This window comes from Sardina pilchardus, chromosome 5 (assembly GCF_963854185.1).
Source record: "Sardina pilchardus chromosome 5, fSarPil1.1, whole genome shotgun sequence".
In the NCBI taxonomy this organism is placed as follows: Eukaryota; Metazoa; Chordata; class Actinopteri; order Clupeiformes; family Clupeidae; genus Sardina; species Sardina pilchardus.
This window is the reverse complement of record NC_084998.1, coordinates 13866956-13879007: the sequence shown is the minus strand read 5'-3', so window position 1 is coordinate 13879007 and position 12052 is coordinate 13866956. Positions and strand designations below refer to the sequence as shown.

General features: G+C 42.1%; 1 pseudogene; it reads left to right on the top strand.

Moving 5' to 3' along the window:
- The first annotated feature begins 5097 nt into the window (after positions 1 to 5097).
- On the top strand, positions 5098 to 8186 carry LOC134079792 (intelectin-like; annotated as a pseudogene).
- The last annotated feature ends 3866 nt before the right edge of the window (positions 8187 to 12052 follow it).

The following is a 12052-nucleotide window of genomic DNA, read 5'->3' as shown; positions in this document are numbered from 1 at the left end:
ACTGACTTTACTCTTTTAATGTTATAATAAAATATCTTATATTTAAACCTTTAGCTACAGTGTGGTCCCCATCTTTAATGTCGCAGCTACCTTGAGCCCGGTGGTTGTGACATGTGGGCGACTCGTCCGGTTTTTTCGCCGGTTTAAAATTGGATTTAGGAGTTTTTGTTCGATTTTCCTAGAATACTTCAGTGATAGACGCCGTGATTGATTTCGCCAGTCTAACTTTGTGCAATTGTGCCGTCGCACGCAGTATTGGCTGCTATTTTGGTGAGTCTAAGCGTTTCATTCATTGCATAGGCTCAGCTGATGGTGTAATTGGGGGAATCCCTGTAGCTATTGGGTAATTTTAGTAGTGACGCGTCGTCTGAAAAGCGCTTCGTTTCCGCTTTGAACTTCGACAAACATTTTTAGTGCATGTTCTGTGGATTAGAGAATTTTGTGGTTTTTTGATGCAGCGAAGAGAAAACATAGAACAATTTGGACAACTGGAGCAACGTGAACACCCTGCCGTAGGTGAGACCGCTCAAAAGTTTTGTTTCCTTTATAGTTTATTTGTTAAGTTTGCGTGTCAAACGCGGGGGGGTTGTGAAGCCTAATCGCTACGACACGTGAAGACTTAGGTTGTGGACATAGGTTTTTTCTTTTGGGGGTTTTAGATGCGGGGAGCTCTAGGTCTAAATTTTAGCCCTTCGTTGCATTGAGAGCCACGTTATATTGTCTGATCTGCGCGTAACGCAAATGTTTGTTGTTTGTAGCTGATAGAATTTGAGCGAGTGCTTGTTTGGTTACACCTGTTCCGTTTCAGCAGGCTGTTTTGTTTTGCACATAGGCCTTTGAATAGGTAAGTGCATTTGGATCGCCAGACTTTTGTATAAAAAATATTTGTACTGTTTGTAGCGTGCTGACTGGTTTGGCATTACATTGACGAAATTAGTCTACCGTGTTTAGATAGAGTAGACTGTTTTAGCGTTTATAGTCATTAATGGTAATGTGTTCTGGCATAATTTGATTGAACAGTAGGCCTAGTCTGATTTTTCGCTGTTGAGCATTTGTATCGTGTTTGAATGGATGTTAGTACGTTTTTGGCTGCACCTTCATTAGGTGGATTAAAAACTTTAAATAAAAAACAACTTTTTAAAGTAGCCGAGCACTATAATATTCATTCCGCAATCTCGAAAAGCATTACAAAAGACGAGTTGTTACAGTTCATTATGGAGAAATTGGGTGAGAGAGAGATTTTTTCTTTAGACCCAGCACCAGACGTTGAGGGCCCAACTCAGTCGTCAACTCCCCTTGGCACTCTTGGTGCTATGGCAGCATCACCTAGTGAAAGTTCAGCTTTGTCTTTTGAACAACAAATGAAATTGTTTGAAATGCAACAAAAAAGAGATGAGTTTTTAGCAAAAGAACGCGAACGAGAACGGTTAGAGAAAGAAAAGGAACGCGAACGAGAACGGTTAGAGCGAGAAAAAGAGCACGAACGAGAACGTATAGAGCGTGAACGTAAACAGTTAGAGCAAGAAAAAGAGTATGAACGTGAACGGCTAGAGCGAGAAGAACATCGACTACAGCGAGAAAAAGACCGTGAGCTTGAATACAAAAAAATTGAACTAGAGGAAGACCGTTTGAAATTGGCGAGAGAGGGACGGACACTGGGCGATAATCCTGGAGGCCCCCCCTCACAGCCAAAAATTTCACACATGGTTAAGCTTTTACCTAAGTTTGATGAACGTGACCCTGACTTGTTTTTCTGTCTTTTTGAGAGATTAGCAAGAGATTATCAATGGTCTGATTCAGATTGTGTTCTATTGCTACAAAGTGTAATTACAGGAAAAGCACAACAGGCATATATATCTTTAGACGATTCAGACTGTAGAAAATATGATATTGTGAAACAGACAATTCTCAAAGCGTATGAATTGATTCCAGAAGCCTATAGACAGAAATTTCGAAACTGGCGCAAACAGGAGAAACAAACACACTTGGAGCTAGTGCGGGAATTGTCTAGTCTCTTTAATCGCTGGTGTGCAGCTGAGGGTGTCAAAACCTTTGCTCAATTGTGTGAGTTGGTGTTATTAGAACAATTTAAGAGCATCTTACCTGCTCATATTACCACTTACATAAATGAGCATGAGGTTGGAACTGCAGCGGCTGCTGCTGTGTTGGCCGATAAATATATCTTGACTCATAAGCATAGTGTCCGTGCAAATGATGAAGATTATTGTTCCCGTCGTTTTAATTCTTTTAAATATGACTCCAGAACATCTAGGCATGATTCTAGTGCGGGAAGAAAACCCTATTCAGCAACTAAAGATGATACTGGGCATGTTTTTTCTGATAAACAAGTTGATCCAGAGGATCTTTGTAACTATTGTGGGGAGTCTGGGCATTGGAAAAACTCTTGCCCTAAGTTAAAGGAGAAGCGATGTGGAAAGAGTACAATCAAGAGTGTGGGTTGTGCTGCCAGAATTGTGCCTTCTGTTTGTCAAAAGGGTATAGCTAATTGTAATGCTGGAGAAGATGTCTCGTTGAGTTCAGTGAGTGAGAGCACTGATCTTTGCAGAGAGGAGCTTCCTTTAGAGCAGTCACAAGTGTGTGCCAGTGATGGCTATAGTCCCTTCATTACATCTGGTTATGTGTCATTGGTTGGAAATGACCAGAAGGTGCCAGTGCGCATTCTGCGTGACACTGGATCATCTGAATCGTTTGTTTTAAAATCTCTTCTGCCTTTCTCACAAGTGTCTGACGCGGGGACATGTGTCCTTATCCGGGGTATCGGAATGTACACCATTTCTGTTCCGTTGCATCGGCTGGTTTTGGAGTCAGAACTTGTAAGCGGTGAAGTTGTTTTGGCTGTACGTCCGTCTCTACCTATAGAGGGTGTAGATGTGATTTTGGGTAATAACTTGGTAGGTGGGCGTGTGTGGCCTGAGAGCTTACCGCCTCCGATAGTAAATACAGCATCTGATTTGCCAGAGTCTGATTTTCCTGAAGTGCTCACCCCCTGTGTGGTGACTGGTGCAAGTCATACCCAGGGAGGGGAGCAGGAATTGGAGTCTGTAAAAGACTGTGCTAGTTTAAATTTGCCTCTGTTACTACCTACTCTTTCCTGTGAGGAGGTTGTGGCAGCACATAATGAAGTCTGTAGTCCTTTGTTTCTGTTAAAGGACTGGTTAGAGGAGGTTAAGGCCCATGTGAGTGTACTGAACGGTACCTACTCTGTTGCTCGGCGGATGTCTGACTACGACTACCTGTTAGACACTCCGGATAGGAAACGATCTAAGCAGTTGTGCCATATTAATCTGCTAAAGCCTTACTATCCCCAAATCCCTAGTCCTAGTCAAGGGGGTGGGGAGGTGTTACCTGTTGCAGTGGCTGTCTTGGACACTGGGCCCTCTTGTCAATCTTTGGTGGCAGCGGAGGTTGAGGAGATTGGCCCTGAGGATGCGGTGCTGCAGCCTAGGCTAAATTATTCTGCAGTGTTGGCTAGCTTGGATACGTTATTAGACCTTCTTCCATCAGATCAAGCTGATGAGTTTAAGGCGTTGATTTTGACTTTTCCTGTTCTGTTAGACACACTGAGGTGCACGGATCTCCTCAAACATGGTGGTGAGGCCTTGCCGTTTCGCCAGCATTTCAATCGTGTGGGGCCAGATAAAAATAAGGTTTTGGGTGCTGAAGTACTTTTGGTTTGTCTGATCACAAACCTCCTGGAAGGGGGGGTAAGATTGGGTAGGGCTGTTAAATGGAAACGTTTTTTTGTCATTAAATCACTCCTCAGCACTGCACCTGTGCCGGCAGCCCTGGCTGGACAGGCCATTCCAACTTCAGATGGGTGCTGGGGCAGTGCTGCAGCAGGCTGATGGTAACATCCAGTGACACCAGTATTGTTTCACTCCTGGATCATTGAGTAATGTTCTGTTTTTGTGTCCTCTGTTCCTCTTGTTCCCTTTTCTCCTGTTATCGTTTCCTTAAATATGCTTTCCAAGGTACCTGGATTGCCGGTGGAGCAGGAGTAGAGGTTTGGGAGGGGTGGTGGGGAAATTGAGATGGGGCATTTTCACTTGGTGGTGGTTGGTGTGATTGGACATAACAGTCCATAAGACCTATGGCTGGATGAGTTGTGGTTGGTGGTTTGCACACTGCTAAAAATGGGAATTGTGGGTTTAATTAGAATTATGCAAATTCAAATGTTACATTGTTATGCTAGTCATGGTTTTTAATAGTTTTTGAAATAAAATGATGAATTTTAGAAATATTTCAAACGTGATGTTTAGCTGTGTTAGGTGGCACAGGACAGTTGCGCCAGTTAACACAGTAAGGTTGACTTGGGTGTTTGGTGGTACTTTACAGAGTCCCACTTAGGTGGGTCTCTGTCTTTAAGGGAGGGGGAATGTTAAGACCCTGCTGGTCAGTCCTGGGGTTGCGCGCCCTCTGGTCTAATGCCTGTGTGGGCTCTGCCCCTTGTTTCCCTGATTTGCAGAGAAAGGACCCCATTGGTGTTTGGAGTAATGGGTGGTGCTATATAACGACGAAGGAGGAATGGACGCGTTCTCTCTGGCTCTCTGATCTTGGCGCTGCTCTCTGCTCATTCGCTTGGGCCTGCTCTCTGCGCTCCATGGCTGCTCCTCTGGGGAGAGCCGCAACCCGTTGCCAGCTTTGCACATAGACGTCGCGTTTTACACTCTTTGTTTGATCACCCCTAGACACTTTGCATTACACTTTTCTTTATCATATACTGACTTTACTCTTTTAATGTTATAATAAAATATCTTATATTTAAACCTTTAGCTACAGTGTGGTCCCCATCTTTAATGTCGCAGCTACCTTGAGCCCGGTGGTTGTGACAACGTGTACAGTATATGTGTGTTTCTTATTTCCTTATAATTTATCTTACAAACATCAGATTGTCCTGCTTTAATTGCTCCTATTTATAGCTAGCCACAGAGTATAAAACACCAGCTTCAGACCAAGATCTTACTTCATCTCTCAGTGTCCTTTTTGCTGTGTTAACCTTGGGAACATTGCAGCAAACAACACTGTTGTCAATCAGCGAACTGCCCTTCTCTTGGACAATTCACTTTTCTCATAAACATGTTGCAGGGTATTCTTCTGTTGTGGCTTACACTGTCATCACAACTGATTGAGTGTCGGCCAGGTAAGCGTAAGCTCATTAAACATGTTGAGCAATCTGTGAAGAGAAGTACAGTATGCCCCAGTTTTTATGCTGATGTATAATTCAGAGTCCATCTGTCTGATTTCTGATTATAACAGATGTGTTTTTGTTTGTTGGTTCCATATGTACGTACATTTCCTGCACACGGATTGGTGGAATATAAGCTGACCAACAGTGATCACATGTGATTTCTATTGTAGCAGGTGGAGATTTCTATCTTGAGAATCCAAATTCCAGGGGAGTCAAAATCAGAAATAGCAACACAAACCATGAACTGCAGAAAATTGTGGACAAATTTAATCTTGTTGGACGTAGCTGCAGAGATATTCAACAGAAATATGGTGCTCATGAAGGCAAGCTCTTTATTTTGCGCTATTAATTAAAATACACCTTTATCCACAAGACAATGTGTACCTGTACATATTAGGCATCTCAATATGGGTATTCATTGTTTTTGTATGAATTCATTTCAGATGGTCTGTATTACCTCACCACCTCCAACGGGGTCGTGTACCAGACCTACTGTGACATGACCACTGCAGGTGGTGGATGGACACTGGTAGCCAGTGTGCACGAGAACAACATGTATGGGAAATGCACTGTGGGGGACCGCTGGTCCAGTGAACAGGGAAGCAATCCCAACCGCCCTGATGGAGAGGGTACATGGGCCAACATGAACACCTTTGGGACTCCAGAGGGTGCAACATGTGATGACTACAAGGTAAAATGAATGGTAACCTCTAGTTACGTGCAGTCTGACATTCATGACATTCGGTCGATGATTCCCAGGACACTGGAACACCAGGGCACATGAAAATGGGCATGCATATGTACGTATATGTTGATACGGAGCACCACTTATCATTCTTATCACTTAGCCTATACACAATATCTCACTGACCTCTCAAAATTCCACGTATCACTATTATATAACATTTTCAGGAATGTCCAAATGTACTGTACTTGGCTAATATCATAGCAGAAGATATGTCAGCAAGCACTGCAACATATGCATATATCTTTTAAATGAACATTTTTGTATCAGGTTCCTGTAGGTTTTTGCCTACAAATTGATATTTCAAACCAGGAAGAAAGTTATATTTAGCGGATTTTGAAGCCAAAAGCATTCACATTGCTATATGTTTGACAGAAGTGAAAAAAGAAAGAAAGAAAATGTTGGAAATGTGTTCCATTTTCTTTCACTCATGTCCAAATTGACTTACCTGTCCTTTACAGAATCCCGGGTAGGCTACTATGATATCATAGCACAAGATGTGTCTGTTTGGCATGTTCCTAACAATATTCCACTGCAACACTGGACCATTGCTCCCATCCTGCGATACCACACAGAGACACGTTTTCTGACACTCTATGGAGGAAACCTCTACCACCTCTTCAAGGTCTGTATAAAACACCACAGATCATGTGTTCACACACACACACACACACACACACACACACACACACACACACACCTGTGCTCACATAGACACCAGCGTTTGCTTCGCTGTTTTCTCGTTTTACGCTTGCAGGTTTTCCTGCAGAGCTTCCCCTACAGCTTTAGCGTGTATATTTTACAACACTACTCAATCGGTCAGTCTGCCTTTTCATGAGCACGATCGCGAGGCTGCGAAATTTTCCGTTTGTCGGTGCCACCGGCCCACCGGCCCAAAGTTGCAAGGGTGGTTTTCTCGCGCACATTCGCTAGATAGAAGCGAAACAGCCACCATTCAACCTCTAAAAAAGATATATAACCATTCCAATGACTCCGAAGCTGTTCAGTTAAGGTAAATTGTCCTTTAAATGTCCCTCTTTCACATGTGAAAGAGGGACATTGTAGTGCTGCCACTACAAGGAACTTTTATGGCCCAAATTCTAGAAGTACAGTATAAATCTTTTTTTATGTATTGTTTGTGTTATGTTTACTCAAGTATACAGTGCCCACGTAATAACTAAACAGTCAACTTAAGGTGTTTATATTTACCAGCTGTTTTAATCGTAAGATTTCACAAAATAGAGTTAAGTGTAAACTTATACTGTATATTGTCTGTGTGTACATTCAGGTTATTGATGATATGTAATGTTTTTATATTCCCAGATGAATTCATTCCTGGCTACATCAGCTTCAGAGTGTTCAACAATGAGAGGGCAGCCATGGCCATGTGTTCTGGAGTCAAACCAACTGGGTGCCACACTGAACATGTAAGGATGACCACAGCAACACAACTCCTCTTAGATGCAACACCTGTGATATCCTCATCAGGAGGTAGAGGGGTGGTTCAGTTTCAATCTGATTCCCTCTGACGTTGTCAAAGTGTCCTTAAACACGACACTGAACCCCAGTCAGTTCCTAATGTGCAGGTTGAAGCCTCCACCATTATGAATGTGCATTGTAAATGGTCACATCCAACTTTGAGGCCAGCCAATTTGAGGCTGCTATCTGTCACAGTTGCAGTTTAAGAATTTCATCATCATTACCAACCCTTGTGCTGTGTTTTTAACAGTATTGCATTGGTGGCGGGGGACACTTTCCTGAAGGTGCTCCTAATCAGTGTGGGGATTTCACAAGCTTTGACTGGACTGGATATGGAACAGGAAGAGACTGGAGTGCATCCAGAGAGATAACTGAAGCTGCTGTGCTGCTCTTCTACCGCTGAGTTTAAGATCACACTGAGGGTCCACAGATGACCTGTGGACACAATATTTAGGAATAAAAAGTGGAATGCAACATCTCCACTGCCATTTCTGTTATGTTGATTTTATTGCATTATTTACCATTCATTGTAAACTGGAAAATCTTTGCTTGATATGAAATACAGTATGTTTTTATAGAGGACTAGTGGATAGCTGAGAGAAGCGACTACGGGCAAGCATTATTTTGAATTATCATTGAAGGTCAAGATTGCCATTCTTCTATAGCTTTCTGTTGTACATTGGTATTTCCACCAATAACAGTCATTATACTGTTATGATAATTACTTGCAATGAGTACAGAAAGTTCAATCAGGTATGAATGATAGATGGGATTTTTTTTGCTGATATGTACTGCTATGTAGTATTGTTATATTTTTTTATGTTTCACATTTGGAATAAAAAATGGAATGAAAAAATCAGATCAAAGTTTTCAGATCTCCAAAGTTGGGTTTATTGTCACCTTGTGACGTCCTGCCCTGCAGGAGAAAGTCAATCAGCGTTTCTATCCAGCATGCATTGTGTCCAACTCAGCCAGAGAATGTCTAATAAGGGGAGAACCAGAGAATGTCTAATAAGGGGAGAAGGACCACTAGCGAAATACTTCCGCATGGTACTGCAACTAGAGGGCGATCGCGAGCAAGTGATGAATGAATGGGTGGCAATGGAGCTGAACCCCCCAGTACCACATTTGTCTTTATATAATTTTTTCTCCTGAAATTGCATTAATGCATGCGATGCAGGATAACTTGACTTGACAATTAGCTGACCAATGCAATTTTCTATATGTGTTGTTATTCCTAAAAACCCTTTCAAAGTGTTCATGTCACGTGACAAAAGCGAACCACTTTACGGCCATAGACCTAAAACAAGGTTCAGCTTCACGACGGTCGTAATCGGTCGCGATTGTCGCGAGCATCCATGAGCTAAATGCTAGCATGTTACAGGGAAAACGGCCCATCCTATGAAAAGCAGAAAGGACATGAGTGACTTTTTATTTCATTTCCAGTGGAAAACCTATACTCAGGTAGCTACTACAATGTACATTGAGAAGTGAAGTTGTCAACTGTGAAAAAAACGAGTTCCAGCCGCTTAGCCCCATAGACCACAATTCATTTATCACTTGCTCGGCAACGCCCCTAGCGGAATTTCAACAGATTGCAGGAACAATCCGGTACAATGGAGTTAATAGGAAGTGGACCGGCTCTCCCTAAAGGGGCTCTGGTACAATGGAGTTAATAGGAAGTGGACCGGCTCTCCCTAAAGGGGCTCTGGGAGAACCCTCTGGAGAACACTCTGGAAACTTCCGGCGTCTGTATTGGTTGCAGTTCCTCTGGTTCCACGCGAGGGCACTCACGAGTAAGGGCAGAATAAATGGAGGTCTATGGAGCTGTACCCCTGTAAACCCTCCCTGTAAAATCCACTTTTCTTGGGAATATAAATTTTCTAGAAATTGGAATGTTGCATTTGAAAGGAGGAGCAGAGAAAATGACGGCATTCATTAACAGAATGCTATTCCTTCATTCAACTTTCGACCCATAATCCATATTGAACTTGCAGAAACTACAATCAAATCTTTCAACGACAATCAGGTGAAGACACAAATTTACCCATTGGCCCTATTATTTTTGCACACTTGAGATCGCCCCTAGCGGAACTGCAACAGATTGCAGGTAAAGTGGCATTAATAAGGAGTGAACCGGCTCTTAGAAGATAGAAGATGAGAGAGCAGGATAATATCAGATTGTCCAGCAGAAAAGAGTGAGAATGAGCTACTTTGCAGTGAAAAGAACAACATTGATGTGTAGTGAACGTCAGAAGTTCATTACATTGGGTTCAAGGCCTGGTGTGTTGACTGCTCTTTGCTACATATTGGATTGCTTGCCATAAGTCTGTCAGAGGCAAGCATGCATGAAAATGAACATGTGGTGCAAAGCTGGCTGTGCTAATGGGTGTGCGTATAAAGGTTAGTCAGTCAGCCTCCCCAAACTTCAGGATCACCCGGCCGCCGCCCATGATTTCTTTGAAGATGTGAATGCACAACCCAACGTTTTGAACATTAGACAGCCTGTGTTACATGTGATAACGATGAGTTTTGTGTCTAGTTTTGAAAAATGACATCAAGGTTCTGAAAATAGTAGCAATGTGATTGTAAAAAACTGTAAATTCAGCTGTTTTAATGAGAACAATTCACAAAACAGAGTAAAGTGTAACAATGTTAATGCAATGTTTTACTTTCCCAGATGAACTCATTCCTGGCTACATCACCTTCAGAGTGTTCAACAATGAGAGGGCAGCCATGGCCATGTGTTCTGGAGTCAAACCAACTGGGTGCCACACTGTAACTACAGCATTTTTCTTTGTTTATCTAAGAAATAGTTTACGTCTCATTCATAAACATGTCTGCTTGACACCGTGTGAGATAATCTTGGATGTGGTGAAAGATTGTGTTATTTTTTCACTAATTGTTGACAGCTTAATGAAAATCGTTATCTGGGAAATTAGTGGTTTGTATTGATGTAGGGCCAAGCCTAGCCTAGCATAGCCATATGCAAGCTTCAGTTCAATTTTCATTTACCTTCACCATTACCTCTGTACGATATTAGTATGAGGGTTTGGTATGACCAGGCCAGGCCAAGCCTGGCATTAACCTTTTGTGAAGAGTGCAAGGCTGATGAATCCTTGTTTGGAATTGTAACAAATAAATATTGTCAAGAGTGCATTTAGCATGCAAGCCTTGAGATATACCATGTGGTGAAAATAGCTCAGGAGGTGAAGGAGTGCTTCACCAACCGTAAAGTTGCTGGTTTACCTCCGCCAAGGAGGTATATGTTTTCATCGGGGACCGGCATTTGTCTGTCTGTTTGTTCGTTTGTTTGTTTGTCTGTCTGTCTGTTAGCAAGATAACTCAAAAAGTGATGGATGGATTACTTTTCTGCGAATGTCAGGCATGACCCAAGGAAGAAACGATTACATTTTGGGAGTGATCCGTAATTCCGTCGGGATTCCGGAGCCATTTATGTAGCTTAGTGGTGTAATGGCATGGCTAGCTTCATTAGTCTGGTCAGTTTAGGGCAAATGGCTGCAAAAATTATTGACATTTGAGCCAATGTTTCAAAGGCCCTAATAAACAAAAAAATGCAAGGAGCTCCAAAAATTAGGTGGGGAAGGCCCTGAAACGGCCACGCCCACTTTTTAGACACACAATTCTGTATCTCGGCTCCTAAAGGTCGCAGAGAATTGGTTTTGGGTTTAAAAGATGCGGAAACACCACATTCATGTTAGTGTTATGAACAATACTACTTCTGATGGCAGAAGTGTCTGTTTTCAACAAGCCGAATTACTAGTTGTAAAAAACTTGTGATCTGCTATATCAGAGATTCACCGTAGGAACAGTCTACTTATGTTTTTTTGTTGTTAGCTGCTGTAGCCTCAGCTGGTACTGTACTCCCTCTCCCTCTTTTACTCAGGAGGGCTGGTCTGGGGTGGCTGTGTTCTCTTCGTGGACATCCTTTGTGAATAACCATTGGATTTATGACATCTTTGACCGCAAAACAGGGAAGCTGATAAATGAATGGGCCTATAAGCCAAAAGAGAAGTCATACAGCTCGTCTGCACTATCAAATGTTGTTGCTCTGCGTGTCCCCAGTCTCCAGTATTTATTCTAATAATACTTCCAATAAACAAATAAAACTGCAGTTCACAAATATCAACAGATGATCTGTGGAGCACTAACTATATAGATAATATAGACTGACTCCATATGAGTTTAGATGACTGTGCTATAAACATACAGTATGCACAGTATGCACAGCATTCAATTGTGCCTGCACAGAAAATAAGCAAATTCTCTAAAAAAACTACAATTTATTTTTTCTTTGTTCTCTTGTTTTTCTTCTGAAAAAACATTTAGTTTCGTGCAGGAAATGGGTAATATGCGGTCATTAACTGATAAGTTATGTTGTGTAGTGCTACAGTAGGATGATGTTTGATTCAAGCAAATAGTTCTGTAGTTGCATCCATTCAGCACTAGAGGGCGGCCTCATTCTTTGGCCCAAGATTCACAGCACAGAAGCAGATGTGGCAGTTTCATAAAATAATCATAACATGCTCACATGTAGAATGCATGCAAACCAATACTTGAGAAATGCGTTATGAAGAGTAGCTTATTGTGTCATAATG